At 42.6% G+C, this 21,651-nt stretch overlaps 1 protein-coding gene across 1 annotated transcript in view; it reads left to right on the top strand.

Moving 5' to 3' along the window:
* Nucleotides 1-19,331, top strand: part of myo3b (myosin IIIB) — an 839,677-nt gene extending 820,346 nt beyond the window's left edge. The window contains exon 35 of the mRNA XM_070874695.1: nt 19,304-19,331. The gene's annotated coding sequence lies outside the window, so the exon portion shown is untranslated. The remainder of the gene's footprint in view (nt 1-19,303) is intronic.
* The last annotated feature ends 2,320 nt before the right edge of the window (nt 19,332-21,651 follow it).

Raw genomic sequence — 21,651 nt, 5'->3', positions numbered from 1 at the left:
ATTAAAAAGGAACATTAGGGGGCGGTGGGGGACAGGGGGTGAGACAGGACCGGGAGGGAAATATGCCGAAAAAGGGAAGTAACCCACTTTTGATGACATGGCCAGATGATTACTTTGTAAATATATTCTTGAAACTGGTTGTGGGTTATGATTTGTGAATAGCAAACGGTTGTTTGAGCACATTTTTTTGGTGCTGCTTCAGCTTTGTTATTTTTGATTAGCAAACGGTTGTTTGGACAAATTTATTGTTGTTGTTGGTTGTGGGTACTTATGGGTGATGTTGGGGGTTGTAATAAATGGGTCATTTTAATGTTCATACTTGGTCATGTTTTTCATTTGCCATGTGCAGGGTGATGGGCTCTGCGCTGTGCACATATCCATTTGTTGGTGCAGCGCAATCACCATGTGATATGTGCTTTAGTAGAAACGTTGCATAATGAGGCGTGACGCACCGCCCTTGAAGAAGCAACATCAGCATGCTCCCTCCTCCGATGCTGCTACTCCCCCTCGTCGTCCTCCTCCTCATTCTGCTCTTCCTTCTCCACCTCCTCATCTTTCTCCTGAGGTGGACCTGCATTCTCTGGTGGCAATGGCTGGGCCCTCTCAATGGCCAGGTTGTGCAGCATGCAGCGCACAACAACGAAAAGGGAGACTCAATCAGGGGAGTACTGCAGGGCTCCACCAGAGCGTTCAAGGCATTGGAATCGTTGTTTGAGCACCCCGATAGTTTGTTCCATGAGGTTCAAGGTGGCGACATGGCTCTCATTATAAGCATGCTCAGTACGAGTGTTGAGGTTGTGTAGGGGTGTTATCAACCAGGTGGCGAGTGCATAACTCTTGTCCCCAAGCAGCCATCCACGAGCTTCATGTGGTGGTTGGAAGAGTCCTGGGGCAGTGGTCTGTCGCAGGATGAATGAAAGATAGCGGGCATTGATGGTGAGGATGAACTGTCTGTGGTCGCACACCAACTGAACATTCAGAGAGGGGTGGGTTTTGTGGTTACGGAACACCACTGCATCGTGATAAGGTGCCCGCAGTATCATGTGCAGTCAATGGCGCCCTGAACCATGGGGAAGCCCGCTATCCTTGAAAATCCACATGTGCGTTACTGCTGCTTCTCCCTGAACAAGCTCCATGAGATGTGGTCCTTTCTCCTGCTCTACAGGGTGTCTGTTACATTCCGAATACAACAATGGACTGCGAACCGTGAAATGTTTGCTATATCCCCTGCTGTAGCTTGGAAGGAGCCGCCAGCATAGAAATTGAGAGCTACTGTGACCTTAACTGCCACTGATAGTGAAATGGTCCTCCTGATATGAGGCTCGAGGTCATGGTGCAGCTCTGTGACCACCTCCTTGCTGAAGAGTAGCCTAAGGCATTGATCTTCCGACAGGTGAATGTACGAGAACTGCTCCCGGAAAACCCTGGGAGGGTAAGGCCTCTTGTTGCGATGTCTGCTGGTCCTCCCCCTGCCTCTGGACCCATTTGGCATGATATGTCTCTGCAGCCACCGCCTTAAAAGTAGATGCTGGATGCCAAAGTGCATTGCCAGGACAGCCCCCATGACTGAGTGAAAGCAGCAGGCCCACAAGTTGTGAGAAATACTAATGAACAAACTGTAACACCAGCAACAAAGCAACTATGTTCACAATTTGAAAGCATTCAAAACAATTTCTGGGAAGGTAGCAATCAATTTGACCTTCCAATGACCCGGTTGCTCATTGCCTTATATATCGCCGTGGTAGCGCCAATACCATTTGTGAGCGCCTGGTTTTGCTGGTGTGATTAGCGCCAAGCGGTAAATGCAGCAAATACAATCAATATTGTGATTGGGACGCTAGTGGGTCATTGCACAATCATTGACATCACAGTCTCATTGGCACAGGCATTCCCTGGCACTAAGATTTTGTGCCGCTGCTAAAACACTATTCAAATTGGCGAGTGGCGCTAATATCACTGCACCCAAACGATAAGTCTTTAACGCCCCAATAGCGCCCTTCGCCACCGCTGACAATTTATTCAAATTCTCACCCTATCTTCCACTGAAAGGCCTCTTGTTAAATAGAAGAGTGACCTTATTTATAATTATCATTCAGAATAACAAGAAATCACGTTGAAGGTGAAGATAAATATAATCAAATGATAACTGAGTTAGCCCATAATATAAACAGGTTCACATTGAGTACAACCTGTACTTCATGTCCAGGGAGTTAGTCGAATACCTTGTATGTTTAGACAATTAAGTTTAGTTAAGAATTTTTGATCCAAATTGAACTACATTTCCCGAAGCATTTACAGGGAACCTTTTCCTCAAAGCAGGATGTATATCGGATAAAATCAAATTGCATTTCGACACATGCAATGCATTGTGCGGGTGAGAAAAAATAGTTGTAGCTTTTATTCCTGGTTACTGGCATAAATCTGATTTTAACTTGTTCTGTTTTACAGCAAGTTTAAAATCAGCAGTGTAAAATGAGCATATTTATAGTGAAGTAAACAAATTTGCAGTTTACACAGATCTGAATTCAAAACAGCTGTGCACTCAGTACAGAACTGAATTAGCAGCTGTTTTGTGAGCTGGGTAAGAAACTCAATGCTGGAGAAGGGTTAGAGGTAAATATAAATAGGAGATGCAATTAATTGAATTTGGCACTGTTTTAAGATAAAAATAAATAAGAATAAATAATAGATCAATAATGTATTAAATATTACTACTGAACATTTACAAATTAATTTTGTTAATGTTAGCATCAATGCAACTTTAATAATAGTTATCTTCTGTTATTTGTAAAGTTTACTTATTCTTCTGTACTCCAGTACAAACAAAAGAAAACTATCTTGAGAAATTTCACTTCTAAATTAAAGTACTATATTGCCAATGTATTAAGTAAATGAAGTTCTTTAGAATATTCTACAGTTGCATTTCTTCAGAAACAAAATTAACTAATAAAGGATATTTTAAAAGAAGCGATTGGCTTTTATTTTTATTACGTTGCATTAAAGATTCTGATTATTTATATATTCCTTCTTATTTTATGCAATGTACCAAACTACTACTTATAACAGTTTCTGGAGCAATACAAAACCCTACTTTCAGAGATTGATCTACCACACACACTGTGCACTTTGGTTGAGGTGTAGTGACCTATCCCTCCCTGCCTTGCCTTGGGGCAATAAGCATTATGACTTAGACCAATGCTTAAACATGCAGGCAGTGTAAGCCTCAAAGCCAGAATCGCAGTATCATATTGCAGAAAATATCTCCAAAATTAGAGAGGCCAAAGTTTTGATCTCTCCCATGTTTGGAGTGGGGAACAATGGCAGCTTTCTATAGAAGCATGACATCAAAGCTCCACTGAGTGGCCACGAGAAGTATTCGTTTGTGGTAGATTACTGTGGAAATTCACAGATGTTGTTCTCCTATGAGACACTACTTTTACAATTCAAGTACACAGTAGCCTGAAGCATTGGATACCGTGTGAAAAGCTAGTGTAAGGCTGCAGATATAGGGCTCAATTTTCCCCAATTATGTTTTTTGGCGTATTGCAAGAGTTACGCCCAGTTTTTTTGGCCCCGACTACCCCAAAAAATCAACTAGCCAGTTTCCCCGTTTTACTTTTTGAAATTGGCGCCACGCAGCCTGTCCTTTAGCTTCAGAGGGTGGAGCCTAATGTCTGCACCAAAAAAATGATGCCCCCCCTTCTGCACATGCGCGGGGAAAAAAAGGACGTTTTTTACATGACTGCTCTGGACATGCATGCCCAGTACAGCTGCCGGTCTGCATTCGGCCATTTTTAAAGAGCCAATTGTGTGTGAGAATTTTCATTCTCAGTGGAAAAATCGGAGCTGCAATACAATATGCAATCAAGGACCAAGAATTTCTCAAAGGATGAAGTGGAAGCACTGGTTACTGTAATTGAGGCCAGATGGCACAAGCTGGACACCAGCAGAGGTCAAATAAAAGTTTCACTAAAAGAAATGAAGAAATGCTGGAACCAAGTTGCAGAAGATTACTGTGCAATGGTGACCACCCCGAGGTCTGGAGGCCAGTGCAAAAAGAAGTGGCAGGACCTTAGTCAAGTAGTTAGAGTAAGTGATAGTTTCATTTATTCACTGGAATTACAATTATAAATGTGACCATCTGTATATGTCCCACCCAGCAGAAAGACACCCACTCTAAAAAGTTATATTTTCATCTTTGCAGAGGAAGGTGGCACACAACAAACGAAAAAGAACTAGAACAGGAGGAGGCCCCTCAAATCTGCAGCCACTGACACGTTTGGAAGAGAGGGTCGCTGCTTTGATGGGTTCTGCCTGGAGAAAAGCAACCACCACTGCACAAGCTGGGCCCACACTCGAGGAAGAGGGTAAGTCCTGCAAATTCCACATTCTGGCTTTGCTAAATGTTAAGTACTGCGCAGGCTAGCCATGCTTCGGTTCATGGGGATGTCGCCATCAGCTACGCTCCAGTTGATGCAATGTGCTATCATTCATCGTGGTCCTTCAAATGAGCCTGCTGCCTGCACTGTGTGAGCCTACTCATGTCACCCTGCCCCCTCCTCTGCTGCTAACCATTTGTCTGTTCTGTTATATTTTGCAGAACTTGAGGCCAACCCTGATGAGACTGAAGCCGATGGAGAAGAAGATTCAGACGCGGATGAGCCTGAAGAGGAAACATAGAAACATAGAAAATAGGTGCAGGAGTAGGCCATTCGGCCCTTCTAGCCTGCACCGCCATTCAATGAGTTCATGGCTGAACATTCAACTTCAGTACCCCATTCCTGCTTTCTCGCCATACCCCTTGATCCCCTTAGTAGTAAGGACCTCATCTAACTCCTTTTTGAATATATTTAGTGAATTGGCCTCAACAACTTTCTGTGGTAGAGAATTCTACAGGTTCACCACTCTCTGGGTGAAGAAGTTCCTCCGCATCTCGGTCCTAAATGGCTTACCCCTTATCCTTAGACTGTGACCTCTGGTTCTGGACTTCCCCAACATTGGGAACATTCTTCCTGCATCTAACCTGTCTAACCCTGTCAGAATTTTAAATGTTTCTATGAGGTCCCCTCTCATTCTTCTGAACTCCAGTGAATACAAGCCCAGTTGATCCAGTCTTTCTTCTAATCCCACCTTCCAGACCAAGAACATGGGGGTGAGGGGGAGGGGATGGATAAATCCCCCACTGTTGTACTCACTCTGGAGGAGGTGCAGCTGCCGCCCATTGAGATGCCAGGCCCTTTCCTGAGTGGTACAAGTGTTGGGACATTCCATGGTTTCTCACAATCCGAGGCTGGGGATTCCAGTGGGACGCAGCGAGGCACACCCAGAGCCCCACCGTCTGAGGCTGTGGGTCCCAGTGGGATGCAGCGAGACACACCCAGAGCCCCACCGTCCAAAGCTGCGGGTCCCAGTGAAATGCAGCGAAGCACACCCAGGACCCCACCGTCCCAGGCTGCGGGTCCCAGTGGGATGCAGCAAACACACTCAGGGCCCCACCATCCGAGGCTGCGGGTCCCAGTTGGATGCAGTGAGCCACACCCAGGATGAGGAGGGAAAGGAGAGCTCGATAGTGCTCTCCTGAGGTGCAGGATCTAACAGATGTGGTTCAGATAATGGCAATGAGTACAGAGAGCATTGACCTTACACGATCACTCCTGGATACCATCAGTGGGGTGGGTGATGAAGTATCGGGACTGTTGAGAGAAGTAACAACACTCTCACGAGAAATGGGAACACTGTCCGGGCCCGGACAGAGGGAGGGACTGTCGCAGACAGCTGATACAATGTTGGTGCACATGAGGAAGGGAATGTCGCAGGTAGCTGATGCGCTGTCAGTGAACATGAGGGAGGGAATGTTTCAGGTAGTTGAAACACTGTTGGTGAACATGAGGGAGAGAATGTCGCAGGTAGTTGAGACATTGTCAGGGCACATGAGAGAGGGAGTTAGCTGCTGCAAAAGGGGAACAGCCCAGACCCCGCGCCCATTGACAGAATCAACTGCCACTCCCACTCCAATCCCAGACCAGCCTCCGAAGAGGCCTTCCACATTTCTGCCTGCCCATGTCGCCCGTCAAGAAGTGTGCATTACTCGAGATGTTCGAAAGAATAAGCTTGGTACCAACCTGAGAAACGGGGTGGAGTCAACAAGACTAAGCGCAGCGGGCGGTCTTAGAATAAGGTGGAGGAGGGATGGGTGCAGCCTTTATTTGCTGTTGTTATTATTATTGTTGTTACTGTTGTAACTGTTCTCAAATGAAAAGTTTTTTGTAAGTTATGTAAATTTGCACGTTTAAAAGTTTCTAAATGATCTTAGAATTTGTAAGTGATCTTAGCTGAAAACTTTAAAGTTTGATACAAGAATATTTTTATTAACGTTAAGTACAAACAAGTGTTAAATTTTTGAATAAAATATATTTTCAATTATAACAGAATAATTTCCATTATTTGTTGCATTATTAACACAACCTTTTTGAACCAAAGAAGAATAATTTCCATTATTTGTTCCATTAACACAACACAACATTACGGAACAGGTCCAAACAGTAAACATGGTCCATTTGGAATAGTTATCGCTGAGACTTCAGGCAGCAAAGCGTTCACGGATGAACTGCTGACCCAAAGCTCGAGCAATCGTTAAAGGGGCACGACGGTCCGCCATCGTGCTCCGGGTTCAGGTAGCTGCATGGCTTCTCCTCCTCCTCGTCATCTGCATCTTCCTCCTCATCATCAGCCACTGTCACCTCAGATGGGCATTCTACTACCAGCTGCTACTGCTTCATGATGGCTAAGTTATGCAGCATGCAGCAAACAACAGTGAACTGACCGACAATCTCAGGGTAGTATTGCAAGTAGCCTCCAGAATGGTCCAGGCATCGGAAAAGCTGTTTCAAGATGCCAATGGTCCTCTCTATTATGCTGTGCATCGCAATGTGCAACATGTGTTCCCAGTCAGCTTCCGTCTGGGTTACGTGTAGGGGCGTCATGAGCCAGGTGGCGAGGCCATACCCTTTGTCTCCCAGCAGCCAGCTCTGCCCTTCTGGCTGCTGCTGAAACATGGCAGATATAGCGCTCTCGCGTAGGATTCACACATCATGGGTGCTCCCAGGGTATCTCGCATCAACTGACATGATGCGATGCATGTCGGCACACACGAGCTGCACATTCACGGAGCGGAAGCCTTTTCTGTTCCTGTACATCTCGGAATCCTCCAAAGGTGCTTGCAAGGCAATGTGGGTACAATCATTGCAGCCCTGTACCTTTGGGAAGCCAGCAATCCTGGAGAAGCCCACAGCTCTGTCATGCATTGCCTGGGCAGTCATGGGGAACTTTATGTAGCCATTCCTCCAGGTATATAGTGCAACAGTGTAGGGTGTTTGTTTTTCACTCTACTCTGATTCTTAAACCTCGGAACTGATGGTGGGAAAGGACAACACGTGGCACAAAATTTAAGCTTAACCAGTGTCAGTTTTATTACGCAACAAAAAACAACTAAAACTACAGGACTAGACTTCTGAGAGAAATTGACTTAAGACATACAATCACCAGCCCTGGCTGTAGTTATTGTCGATTCGTGGTCGTTGATTCCGTGACCTGTTGGTTCTTCTTCTGGCCATTATCTGTTCCTTTCCTTCCGTGCCTGCTTGTGTTTTTGTGTTTGTATATTTATATCCATAGTATGAATCTTTCCTGCTGGGCCGGGGTCCGATTAATGTGTCTGGATCGATGTGGTGATTTGTTTAATTAGCTGTGGTGATGAGTTTGAATGGCTTCTAATTTGCACACAGAGTCAACAGTGCAAACAATAACTCCTTATCCTAAATGCTCTGTTATCCAGAAATGTGCATTTCGTAGGGTTCTTTGTATTCCTGGTTTTCTTGCAAACTTGTAGTCTCTGGGAAGTCAATGTCTTTGTCTGTATGCATCTAAGCAAGTTTCGTCCTTGATCACAGAGATTGCTTTTAATGCGTGATGAGTCACCACTTACCTCAGGCTGGTGCCGTTTTCCCTCCCAGGTAGTCCAGCAGTTTTTACTTTAAAACAGTTTGTTTTACTTTAAAACAGTTTGTTTGTGACCTCTTCCTGTGCCTTGTTCCAAGAAAAATAGGTGTATCTTACAGCAGACACCAGCCGAATGCAGTTATGTGTTGCATGTTGAGAAATGGCACACACATCCCCAGTTGTGACCTGAAATGATCCAAATGTATAGAATGAAAGTGCAGCTGTAACCTTCACGTCAACTGACAAAACAGTCCTCCTGACGCTTCTAGGTTGCAGGTCTGCTTTTACTAACTCACAGATCTCGGTTACAACTTATTTACAGAAATGCAGCCTTCTCACACAGTCTGCATCACTCAGGTGTATGTATGAATGCCTGTCTCGATATACCCGACGTGGGTAAGGCCTCCTGCCCATCACCCTACCTGCTCTGAAGTTCCTCATGCGATGACGTCGAATCAGTCATCTCCTCCGCAGCACCATCATGCAGAAGGCTTGCACGAGGTATGGCATTGTCAATATTGCCCCCATAATTAAATTGTACCTTTGCAAGAAACTCAAAACAGCAGGACAAAGTTAAAGCTTCTCTCCTCCCTCTCTCTCGCCAAGGTTGATGCCCTAGTATGGACCACATCCTGGTCTGCGTATGCGCAATAGGCTTGCTTAGAATGGGAACCTAGTACATTTGGGGCAACGAAGTCTAATGCAATTCTTTAATTTTAGATTTTTTCCCAAAGTACCACCCCACCATTCACCGAACGTCTCCTCACCGGGCTTGAGGGTTGGCCAGCAGAATCATTCCCTCGCCCAGACACGGGCTCAGCAAACATCCCCCCCCCCCCCACCCCCGGGATTCTTTTGAAGCTGCTGCATAGTGTAAGGTTTCTCATGCTTTCATTTTGGCTTCCACCCACTGAGCTTCTTTTGAAACTGAGCCCCGAGCCCCTGTGTCCGGGTGAGGGAGCGATTCTGCCGGCCGACGCTCCGACCCTTGAACCTAGTGAGATGTTCAGTGGTGGCGTGGCACTTTGGAAAAAAAATCTAAAATTAAAGAATTGCATTAGACTTCCATTTTCTCTATTTTAAGTTTGAAAAAAATTAAGCTTCATGATGCATATTTAATGTCTCCTTGACTCCCTCCAAAACTTTGCATAAAAACATTGACGTCTTTCTGCGCCGATTTTTTAAAGTGCGCTGGTTTTTCTTAAGTGCCAAGAAGGTTTTTTGGGAGTGGTCACATATCCCGTCCTGGAAGAAATGTAAATCGGCCAAACTTGCATAAATCTGGAAAACTGACGCAGATATCAGGTTACGCCACCTCTGACGCAAAAAAAAACTAACCTAAAAAAATCGTAACTAACTGAGTTACGCTGGCGCAAAAACTTTGGGGAAACTTTTAATTTAGGTCAAAAAAGCGGCGCGCGCCACAAAAACGGTGCAGATAACTGGGGAAAATTGAGCCCATAGCTCCATACCAGTGTCTATCAAGTGTGATGTACAGCCAATAGACCAGAGTTGTACTGCTACCTATACATCCCTGCAGGTCACAGTAAGGTCAGCCACAAAGGCGTTCTGTGCATACATGCTTGGACACATGCACAGATCTCTGCTTACAAGGGAGGAAAGAATGAGTGGGAGTGTCCATTCTCTCACAATATTGATTTTTGTTCTTAAATTCGCAGTGGACTGCCTGGGAAATATCCAGTTGCAACTTTGCACCAGGCTGGAGTTATACTGTATCTAATTCAAACTCAAATTGCTCTGGAATGGCCTCCTGTCTCATCATTTGGCTTGAGTGCACTGGAGTTTCAAATCAGAATCTGACACTCAAGTTATACTGTCATATCTGTGTCGATGCACACCGAAACTGGCATTAGTGTGAGACCTGTGTTATACAAATAGACGACTCCTATAATTTAGCTAGTACAAGAACTATTTCATAGTTAAACATAGATTATAGGTATAATCAAACCACAAACAGCTGTAACATGTGGCATACGCTGATCCCTAACAGGTGTTCTGGTTGTAAAAGTTTTGCAAATGAAAGTAGTATTCCTTTAAAAGACAATGCCACTAGCTTCAAATTAATAAAGTATTTGACAAAATTGAAATCAACAAGTACTGTAATAAAAGTTCACTTACTCTTGGTTTCAAATATCTCTTTACTTCCTAAACCCCTTTTGTTAGTTGTAGTTGTATATGCAGTACACCCTCAAACAATTAATTTCCAAATGTTCCTACTTTCCCTTTGGACTGCAAGGTCATCCAAAGTCACATTAAAGGTCTGAAGTGATTGATAGCCAATCACTTCTGATTTTGAACCAGCCACATTACAGTCACATAATGATTCTGGCAAGAAGTCAGTACTTCTTGATTTGTAAAGCAAGAACTAAGTCATTTTCATATGTAAAGCAATGCTTAATGCAGGAAATGCTGCAGAATTGGTGGTCTAGGATCTCGACATTTCTGTTAAATTCTGTTTGTTATAGTTAAAACCTTCATCTAGCTGAGAACTACTTTTAGAAAGTTACAGAGGTTGCTAAAATCTCTTCACATGTTAAGTCTTACAGTGCTGTGGCCAATTCTTGAACACCAGTTATAAATTTATGCTTCTTCTAGAAATAAATGCTTCATTTTTCTTGCTCCTTAACTTAAGCACCAGTCAGAATTATGCGACTAAGTCATTTCAGTGCAAAACCTTTTACTGGAGGGCAGCATTTATAGATTGGAGAATAGAGGAATAAAAGAAAGACAAACGAGAAGCACAGACACAGACTTCTAACTATAAATTATTACTATCATGGAATAAATCTATGGAGGAAACAAGTTCTGAAAGGAGGTTCAATGAAAAAAACATGAGGCTTCTTTGTAGGAGATGAAAATAAAGATTTTGAAATGTTATGTTTCGAGCAATTTGTTTCTTTGTCAAAAATTAACTTTTGGCCCTGTTTTCATGCACTGAGGGACATTTTGGATGTTCCTGTTGGAATGATTGCAATGCAAGCAGACAGACTGCAACAAGTAAACAGATAATACAGAGAAAATGCAGGCATGTTATGCTCTTGTGATTTTCATAATAATCTAACCCAACGTATAAACTTTGCCTTCGAATTTTATCTCCCAATGCAGAGTATTAATAATGAACACTGAACATCCTGGTCAAAGGAAAAAGAGCAGAGAAAAATGTTCTCAGAAATCAGTTGTTTTTGGTATGGGTGTCAAAAAAGAAACATAACAGTTAGTAAACAATTACATAAAATGCAAAAATTACTTTTAACATTTTCAGAAGAATGATAAATATGAGGTTAAACGTCAACATTTTATGACATTGCTAGGCAACCAGAAAATACGTTGCAGGTTAGCTTTAGGGCATATTTTTGTTCCAGTGCCCTTTGCAAAAGGGTGAGGTCTGTGATTTCCAGGGGCTTGTGAGATTTGCAGAGTTGGGATAGAGCTTCAATGACTTCTCCCTTCTATCATTCAACCAGTTTATGATTTTTTTTTCAGCCAAACTTTTGATTAATGCCTTTGAACAGAGTAACCTGTTGTGATTGCCCAGTGTTTGAGTACTTTGCTGGAGAGTGCATGGTTCTCATTTCTGATTTACCGCATATGATGTTCCAATTCCACTTGGGTAATGAGTAGAAGGTCTGGAATGGAGACAAAACTCTTGATCACATGAAAAGGAAGGAAAAAATTGGAAGTTGAGATAACCGACATCACTCCTGTACTCCTACTAGCAACTAGCTCAAAAGCATGTAACACTGGGGACAAAAGTGAAATAATTATACATGAAGAAAAGAATGTAAACCAGTTTCAGTTTTAAAGTGTCACCTACCTGAACTGCTCAGGACTCATTGAATATCCAGAGTGTGTCTCAAGGAGATTGTTCAGAGGATTTATTTCAAATTGGATACTGTTGCAAATAAAATGTGGAACTCGCATAGAGTGGTTGAGACAAATAGCATAGATACATTTAAGAGGAACCTAGATAAGTACATGAGGATATGCCAATACGTAAACAGAGTGGGAGGAGGCTCATCTGGAGCATTGGTTTGAATGGCCTGTTTTTGTGCTGTAAATTCTATGTAATTCTAGAAGGATTGAAATCAAGATCACACAATCATAGGTTCAGCCTCCTTACATCATTTTTATAATGTTGTATATAATGTTCCCAAAGCTGTCACGTTATTTATTGTGTAAATGAGTATGGTAATCTAGTGGTCATGAGTTCAAATTCTACTCTGAAATTTAACTCAGTAATTCTGGTGATCTGTGGCACCAGAAAAATAACCATGAAAGCTTTTGGATTGTCCAATTGGTTCACTAATGTCCCTTAGGGAAATTAATCTTCCATCCCTACCTGTTTTGGCCGATACTCCAGTCAAACAATATGTGGTTGACTCTTATTGCCCTGTGAAGTGGCTCCCACCACCTTCTCAGGACAGCTAAGGATTGGCAGTAAATGCAGTCTTGATGGTTTCACCCACATCCAGAGAACAAATAATCACAAATGGCATAGTGAGTACATGGACAATAGCAGGTTAAATCCCTGTCCTGTCCTGAATTAACTCATCTCAGCCAGAAAAGCAATAGGGGATTACAATTGGCTTCAATGACCCCCTTCTGATCAGCTGCTGGAAGTGTGTGGGCATCAGATGAGGACAGGATCAGGCTGAGCATTTGTGTTAGCTGTGGCTCAGTGGGTAGCCCACTATCCTCTGAATCAGAAGGTTGTAGGTTCAAGTCCCACTCCAAGAACTTGAGCACATAAATCTAAGCTGATACTCCGGTGCAGTGCTATTGGAAGTGTTGTCTTTCGGATGAGATATTAAACCGAGACCTAGTCTACTCTCTCAGGTGGACGTAAAAGATCCCGTGGCACAAAAACAGTTTACCTGGTCATTATCACATTGCTGTGTGTGAGAGCTTGCTATGTGCAATTTGGCTGCCGCGTCTCCCATATTACAACAGTGACGAACTCCAAAAGTACTTCATTGGCTATAAAGCACTTTGAGATATCCGATGGTCATGAAAGGCGCTATATAAATGTAAGTCTTTCTTTCTTTTGATCAACTACCCTGATTATACTCACTGTCACACATGAATAATTGCCACTTAGGTGAGATAGTGGAGGGTACCGGTTGCCCATGGAACTGGCCAGGAGCCAAACCTTTCAAGAGAAAAGGAGAAGGAAGAATTTTTACAAAATTTAATCTACCGTTGCACTACAACCTCATTTGTACAAACCTGCAGATGCCCAAATGAGTGAAGACTAAGTATGATACAGTTATATATGCAAGTTTCAAATAGTTGGGGATAATTTTCAGTTCTACCGTTTCAGAATGAATGTTCTAAAGGAAACATATCTAAAACCATGTCCACAAGAAACTTTGGGAGTGAAGTACTAACATATCCACCAATAAACATTCTTGTGTAATTTGTGTAAACTATTCAAACCTGTTTCTCACAAGTACTGTATAATAACTCTGTACCCTTTCAATTATTGTATTCTTCTTTTGTCCTGATTTTCTCCTTTTGCAACTTTTTAAAAAATTATTTCTGGGATGTGGGCATCCCTGGCAAGGCCTGCATTTATTGCCCATCCCTAATTGCCCTTAAGAAGGTGGCGGTGAGCCGCCTTCTTGAGCTGCTGCAGTCCGTATGATGCTGTTAGCGAGGGAGTTCCAGGATTTTGACCCAACAACGATGAAGGAACAGCGATATACTTGCAAGTCAGAATGGTGTGTAACTTGGAGGGGATCTTGCAAGGAGATGGTGTTCCCATGCACCTGTTGCCCTTGTCCTTCTAGGTGGTAAAGGTCGCGGGTTAGGGAAGTGCTGCCGAAGAAGCCTTGGCGAGTTGCTGCAGTGCTTCCGATATATGGTACACACTGCAGCCACAGTTCACCAATGGTGGAGGGAGTGAATGTTGAAGGTGCTGGATGGGGTGCCAATCAAGCGGGCTGCTTTGTCCTGCTCATGACCATGCATTCTCATCCAGTCAAGTGCATAGGGACCATGAGAGAGTCTGAGGTTTGGTTTTCTCTGCAACTGCTTTCATATAATATATTGCTGAGCACATCAAACGGGTGGCACTCTTTCCTCCAAGATTTTTTACCTTCATAGCAAATATATTATTTATAGGTCAGCAAGTCGGCACAAGGTCCAAGTAGTATGTCTTGAGCTGCCTACCCGGCTATCCTTGGAAGTTACTCAAAAAAAGGCCCCAAAACTTTGCAAAATGTTGGCCTCAACACTTACGGGAGGCAGGGAGCTGGGGTGGCCGAAAACGGCCGAAGAACCCAGCGAGGCTGAGGATGCAGAAGTTCCATTGAACATAATGGCAAGACCTCTAACAGTATCAGCTGTGGCTCAGTTGGTAGCACACTCGCCTCTGAGTCAGAAGGTTGTGGGTTCAAGTCCCATTCCAGGGACTTGAGCACATAAATCTAGGCTGATAATGCAGTGCTGAGGGAGTGCTGCACTGTCGTAGGTGCCGTCTTTCGGATGAGACATTAAACCGTCTGCTCTCTCAGGTGGATGTAAAAGATCCCATGGCACTATTTCGAAGAAGAGCAGGGGAGTTATCCTTGGTGTCCTGGCCAATATTTATCCCTCAATCAACATAACTAAACAGATTATCTGGTCATTATCATATTGCTGTTTGTGGAGTTTGCTGTGTGCAAATTGGCTGCCAGTGGAGTAAATAACTTATTTATTCTGAGGTTTTGAAGACTTTCCCTTCACATTAGAATGACCTGAACTGAATGTAATTTCTTATGGTTTTTACAATTTCTGCCTAGATACACTTCATGCCCTTGGCAATATTAAATTACCAGCCCATGTCCTACACATAGCTATCTACTACACAAAAAGGCAACAAAAAAAATCACTTCTTGTAGTTAGAACCAGTCTGCTATGTATTTCCTCGTTTGAAGCCAAAACTAGCAAAACAATTAGTGCTTTATTTCAAAACACAACTGAATAAACAAATATGTAATGTTTACATGGCAAGATAGTTCAACGTATCTAAAAATATGCACCTGATTTGCAGCTGCAGCATAAAATACACTATAGTTAATGTGAGTAAATCACTATGGTATCAGTGTAATTTGGGATTTTTCTAACTACGATTAATTTTCTAACTATAAATGGCTTCAGATTATATATAATAGCAAATTTTATAAATGTCTGGAAGAAAATGATTTCTGCACTTTGTTGGGAAATATCAGGAGCTGTCAATTAAGTAAAATAAAATGGACATGAGTAGACAATTAAACTACCTCGAAAAAAACTAAATATGAAGCTATCAGTACCTTGCATGAGAGATTGGAACATTTTCACTTCTGTGATAGGCCAACATAATGGTGAATTAATGTGTTGTGCCACAGAATGGTAGGACGTGAGATTATTCCTATGATTATTACATGGTTCCTGGTCTCAGTTGTGATAGCAGAGATAGGTGCTGTGTGAAGCTACCTACTTCCCACAGGAAGTGGGGGGGGGAATGGGATGGTGAGTGTCTGCATGCTGCTCTCATAGCACCTTCCATCAACTGATACAAGAATAGCAATGACAAATACTTTGGAGCAACTTGCCTGCCCATCCTGCATTTTACATGTAGATCTACTCCATTTTCACGAAATATAAAAAGGCCCAAACAATGCTGCTGTGAGGCCTTACCATACCTAACAATTCTTTGGGGCTATTGTAAAAATTCAAAATCTTACTTCAACAACAACAGCTTATATTTATAAAGCACCTTTCATATAGTAAATCTTCCCAAGGTGCTTCACAGCAGTGATATAAAACAAAACAAATAAGTTTGACACTGAGCCACATAAGAAAAAATTATGGCAGATGACCAAAATCTTGCTCAAAGAGATAGGTTTTAAGGAGCATCATAAAGGAGGAAAGAGAGATAGGGAGGCAGAGAGGTTTAGGGAGGGAGTTCCAGAGTTTGGGGCCTAGGCAGCTGAAGGCACGGCCACAAGTGGTTGAGCAGTTATAATCAGGGATGCTCAAGAGGGCAGAATTTGAGGAGCGCAGATATCTCGGAGGGTGGGGGAGGGGTTTGTGAGGCTGAAAGAGATTACAGAGATAGGGAGGGGCGAGGCCATGGAGGGATTTGTAAACAAGGATGAGAATTTTGAAATCGAGGCGTTGCTTAACTGAGAGCTAATGTAGGTCAGCGAACACAGGGGTGATGGATGAGCAGGACTTGGTGCGAGTTCGGACACGTGCTGCCGAGTTTTGGAAGACCTCAGGTTTACGTAGGGTAGAATGTGAGAGCCTAGCCAGGAGTGTGTTGGAGTAGTCAAGTCTAGAGGTAACAAAGGCATGGATGAAGGTTTCAGCAGCAGATGCACTGAGGCGAAGGCGGAGACGGGCAATTTTACGGAGGTGGAAATAGGCAGTTTTAGTTATGCTGCGGATATGTGGCCAGAAGCTCATTTCAGGATCAAATATAAAACCTAGGTTGCAAACAGTCTGGTTCAGCCTTAAAGACAGATGCTAGGGAGAGGGATGGAGTCGGTGGCTAGGGAATGCAGTTTGTGGCGGGGACCAAAGACAATGGCTTCGGTCTTCCCAATATTTAGTTGTGCATTTATACACCAACTGTAACATTGCAGTGAAGCAATTTGCATTTTAGTACAACTATTAAATTGTTGTGTGAATGATGGAATGCAGCAGCTGCGATTTCACATGCGAACTGTTGATTTCAAACAGCAGTGTAAACGGTCTTGTGTAGTTCAGGTTCAAAGGTGCACAGTGGAGCAGGTGCACAGCCAAGCAACTGCACTTTTGGAACTTTTGCAGGAAGGTCAGGTAAGATTGTTCTGTGATTTTTAATTAAATTCCCAATTGGATATTCCTCTTGGAGGTAATGCAGAAAATGCATTTCATTATTGATAAGCTTTACAAACTGACCAGTGTATATGGACTCCCAAGTGTCATGACATCAACCCACATAAGTCATGATATGACAACAACAGGCCAATTTGAAATCCAGGAAAACGGACGAGGCTTTGGAAGAACCAGTCTTAGTCAATTTTCCAAGTCCAAAACGACCCAGAGCAATTCATTCCCAGTTCATTTGGTGAAGTATCTGTCTTTGGGAAAATGCTGCAGTCCATTATTAAGGAAGCAGTAGTGGGACATTTGGAAAAGTATAATTCAATCAAGCAGAGTCAGCATGGTTTTATGAAAGAGAAAACATGTTCGACAAATTTATTAGAGTTCTTTGAGGATGTAACGAACAGGGTGGATAAGGGGGAACCAGTGGATGTGGTGTATTTGGATTTCCAGAAGGCATTCGATAAGGTGCCACATAAAAGGTTACTGCACAAGATAAAAGTGCACAGGGTTGGGGATAATATATTAGCTTGGATAGAGGGTTGGCTAATGAACAGAAAACAGAGAGTTGGGATAAACGGATCATTTTCCGTTTGGAAAACAGTAACTAGTGGGTTGTTGCAGGGATCAGTGCTGGGGCCTCAACTATTTACAATCTATATTAATGACTTGGATGAAGGGATCGAGTGCAATGTAGCCACGTTTACTGATGATACAAAGATGGGTGGAAAAGCAAATTGTGAGGAGGACACAAAAAATCTGCAAAGGAATATAGACAGGTTAATCGAGTGGGCAAAAATTTGGTAGATAGAGCACAATGTGGGAAAATGTGAGGTTATCCACTTTAGTAGAAAAAATAGAAAAGCAAATTATAATTTAAATGGAGAAAAATTGCAAAGTGCGACAGTACAGAGAGCCCTGGGGGGTCCTTGTACATGAAACACAAAAAGTTAGTATGCAGGTATAGCAAGTAATCAGGAAGGCAAATGGAATGTTGGCCTTTACTGCAAGGGGGATAGAGCATAAAAGCAGAGAAGTCCTGCTACAACTGTACAGGGTATTAGTGAGGCCTCACCTAGAGTACTGTGTACAGTTTTGGTCTCTGTATTTAAGGAAGGATGTTCAGAAAAGGTTCATTAGGTTGATTCTGAAGATGAGGGGGATGACTTATGAATGTAGGTTGAGTAGGTTGGGCCTATACCCATTGGGGTTCAGAAGAATGAGAGGTGATCTTATCGAAATATATAAGATAATGAGGGGGCTCAACAAGATGGATGCAGAGAGGATATTTCCACTCACGGGAAACTAAACTTAGGGGGCATAGTCTCAGAATAAGGGACCGCCTATTTAAAACTGAGATGAGGAAGTATTTCTTTTCTGAGGATTGTAATTCTGTGGAATTCTCTGCCCCAGAGAGCGGTGGAGGCTGGGTCATTGAATATATTTAAGGCGGAGACAGACATATTTTTGAATGACAAAGGAATAAAGGGTTATGGGGAGAAGGCAGGGAAGCAGAGCTGAGGCCATGATCAGATCAGCCATGATATTAAATGGCGGAGCAGGCTCAAGGGGTCAAATGGCTTACTCCTGCTCCTATTTCTTATGTTCTTATGTTCAAACATCTTGAAGGAGATTGGAAGAACAGTACTCCACTTTCATAGATTCTTAATGGTTAACATTTAGAAATCATTTTTATTGTGGAGCTGGTGTGCTGAGAAACCTCAGGTTCTATTTTAAACAGTGCATTTGGAAGAGGACTGATAACATGTCTGACAGCTCCATATTTAAGAAAGATATTCTGCCACTATATCGAGTGTTGGTACTCCGAATTCTGTCTTTCTTTTATTTTATTTTAATTGAATTATCGCAATATTAATATGGACTATTCATATTTGTATAAAATGTATAAGTGCTTTCCTGCTAGCTGTCAATAGTATTACTAGATCTTCCTTATTAGTCTCTTTATTTTACATTTACAAAAAAAAATTCACAGTTGAAATAAATGAAAGACTTGGATTTATATAGCACCTTTCATGACCACTGTACGTCTCAAAGCGCTTTACAGCCAGTTAAGTTCTTTTGGAGTGTTCACTGTTGTAATGTGGGAAACGTGGCAGCCAATTTATGTACAAGCAAGCACCCACAAACAGAAATGTGATAATGACCAGATAATCTGTTTTTTTTGTGATGTTGATTGAGGGATAAGTATTGGCCAGGACACCATGCATAACCCCCCTGCTCTTCTTCGAAATAGTGCCATGGGATCTTTTATGGCCACTAATTTTATGTTGAGAGTGCAGATGATAAATGGTAACATGACAAATTCTTCCAAGATTCTTGTTTAATTCTTTATTGAAACAGACTATAGGAGTCAGAAACTTCTTGAAGTCCAGTCAAACTATCTTGTGTTTACCTTTAAAGATCATTTTATTTTTTGGTTTTTTTTCAGGTCGACTTTGATCCACTTTCGTTTGAAGCCAAGAAACATGAACAAATTGTGTTCTTTAATGTTTAAAAATGCTTGAACCATGAATATAAAATTGCTGCATTAAATAGTGTGTACACTGGTAATTACTGTTATAAATGCTATGCTTTCATCGATGAGTTGATTTGGAATTCAAGGCGAAGCAATACTCACTTGGTGCCACTCATATAGGAGTAATTTCATATTAACACCATTTGTAAACTAGAGACAGTAATCTATCTCATAATTTAAAATATCTAAATGTGCATCTCCTTTTGTGGTAGCTTTAGGTTGCATGAAACCAGATTACATATAGGATCCATTCTGTTATTGAAGTGATGATTGAAACATAGAAACATAGAAAATAGGTGCAGGAGTAGGCCATTCAGCCCTTCTAGCCTGCACCGCCATTCAATTAGTTCATGGCTGAACATGCAACTTCAGTACCCCATTCCTGCTTTCTCGCCATACCCCTTGATTCCCCTAGTAGTAAGGACTTCATCTAACTCCTTTTTGAATATATTTAGTGAATTAGCCTCAACAACTTTCTGTGGTAGAGAATTCCACAGGTTCACCACTCTCTGGGTGAAGAAGTTCCTCCTCATCTCGGTCCTAAATGGCTTACCCCTTATCCTTAGACTGTGTCCCCTGGTTCTGGACTTCCCCAACATTGGGAACATTCTTCCTGCATCTAACCTGTCTAACCCCGTCAGAATTTTAAACGTTTCTATGAGGTCCCCTCTCACTCTTCTGAACTCCAGTGAATACAAGCCCAGTTGATCCAGTCTTTCTTGATAGGTCAGTCCCGCCATCCCGGGAATCAGTCTGGTGAACCTTCGCTGCACTCCCTCAATAGCAAAAATGTCCTTCCTCAGGTTAGGAGACCAAAACGGTACAGAATACTCCAGGTGTGGCCTCACCAATGCCCTGTACAACTGTAGCAACACCTCCCTGCCCCTGTACTCAAATCCCCTCACTATGAAGGCCAACATGCCATTTGCTTTCTTAACCGCCTGCTGCACCTGCATGCCAACCTTCAATGACTGATGTACCATGACACCCAGGTCTCTTTGCACCTCCCCTTTTCCTAATCTGTCACCATTCAGATAATAGTCTGTCTCTCTGTTTTTACCACCAAAGTGGATCACCTCACATTTATCCACATTATACTTCATCTGCCATGCATTTGCCCACTCACCTAACCTATCCATGTCGCTCTGCAGTCGCATAGCATCCTCCTCACAGCTCACACTGCCACCCAACTTAGTGTCATCCACAAATTTGGAGATACTACATTTAATCCCCTCATCTAAATCATTAATGTACAGTGTAAACAGCTGGGGCCCCAGCACAGAACCTTGCGGTACCCCACTAGTCACTGCCTCCATTCTGAAAAGTACCCATTTACTCCTAATCTTTGCTTCCTGTCTGACAACCAGTTCTCAATCCATGTCAGCACACTACCCCCAATCCATGTGCTTTAACTTTGCACATTAATCTCTTATGTGGGACCTTGTCGAACGCCTTCTGAAAGTCCAAATATACCACATCAACTGGTTCTCCCTTGTCCACTCTACTGGAAACATCCTCAAAAAATTCCAGAAGATTTGTCAAGCATGATTTCCCTTTCACAAATCCATGCTGACTTGGACCTATCATGTCACCTCTTTCCAAATGCACTGCTATGACATCCTTAATAATTGATTCCATCATTTTACCCACTACCGATGTCAGGCTGACCGGTCTATAATTCCCTGTTATCTCTCTCCCTCCTTTTTTAAAAAGTGGGGTTACATTGGCTACCCTCCACTCCATAGGAACTGATCCAGAGTCAATGGAATGTTGGAAAATGACTGTCAATGCATCCACTATTTCCAAAGCCACCTCCTTAAGTACTCTGGGATGCAGTCCATCAGGCCCTGGGATTTATCGGCCTTCAATCCCATCAATTTCCCCAACACAATTTCCCGACTAATAAGGATTTCCCTCAGTTCCTCCTCCTTACTAGACCCTCCAACCCCTTTTATATCCGGAAGGTTGTTTGTGTCCTCCTTCGTGAATACCGAACCAAAGTACTTGTTCAATTGGTCCGCCATTTCTTTGTTCCCCGTTATGACTGCCCCTGATTCTGACTGCAGGGGACCTACGTTTGTCTTTACTAACCTTTTTCTCTTTACATATCTATAGAAACTTTTACAATCTGTCTTAATGTTCCCTGCAAGCTTCTTCTCGTACTCCATTTTCCTTGCCCTAATCAAACCCTTTGTCCTCCTCTGCTGAGTTCTAAATTTCTCCCAGTCCCCGGGTTCGCTGCTATTTCTGGCCAATTTGTA

Source organism: Pristiophorus japonicus, chromosome 3, assembly GCF_044704955.1.
Source record: "Pristiophorus japonicus isolate sPriJap1 chromosome 3, sPriJap1.hap1, whole genome shotgun sequence".
Classification (NCBI taxonomy): Eukaryota; Metazoa; Chordata; class Chondrichthyes; family Pristiophoridae; genus Pristiophorus; species Pristiophorus japonicus.
This window is presented reverse-complemented; position numbering and strand designations above follow the sequence as displayed.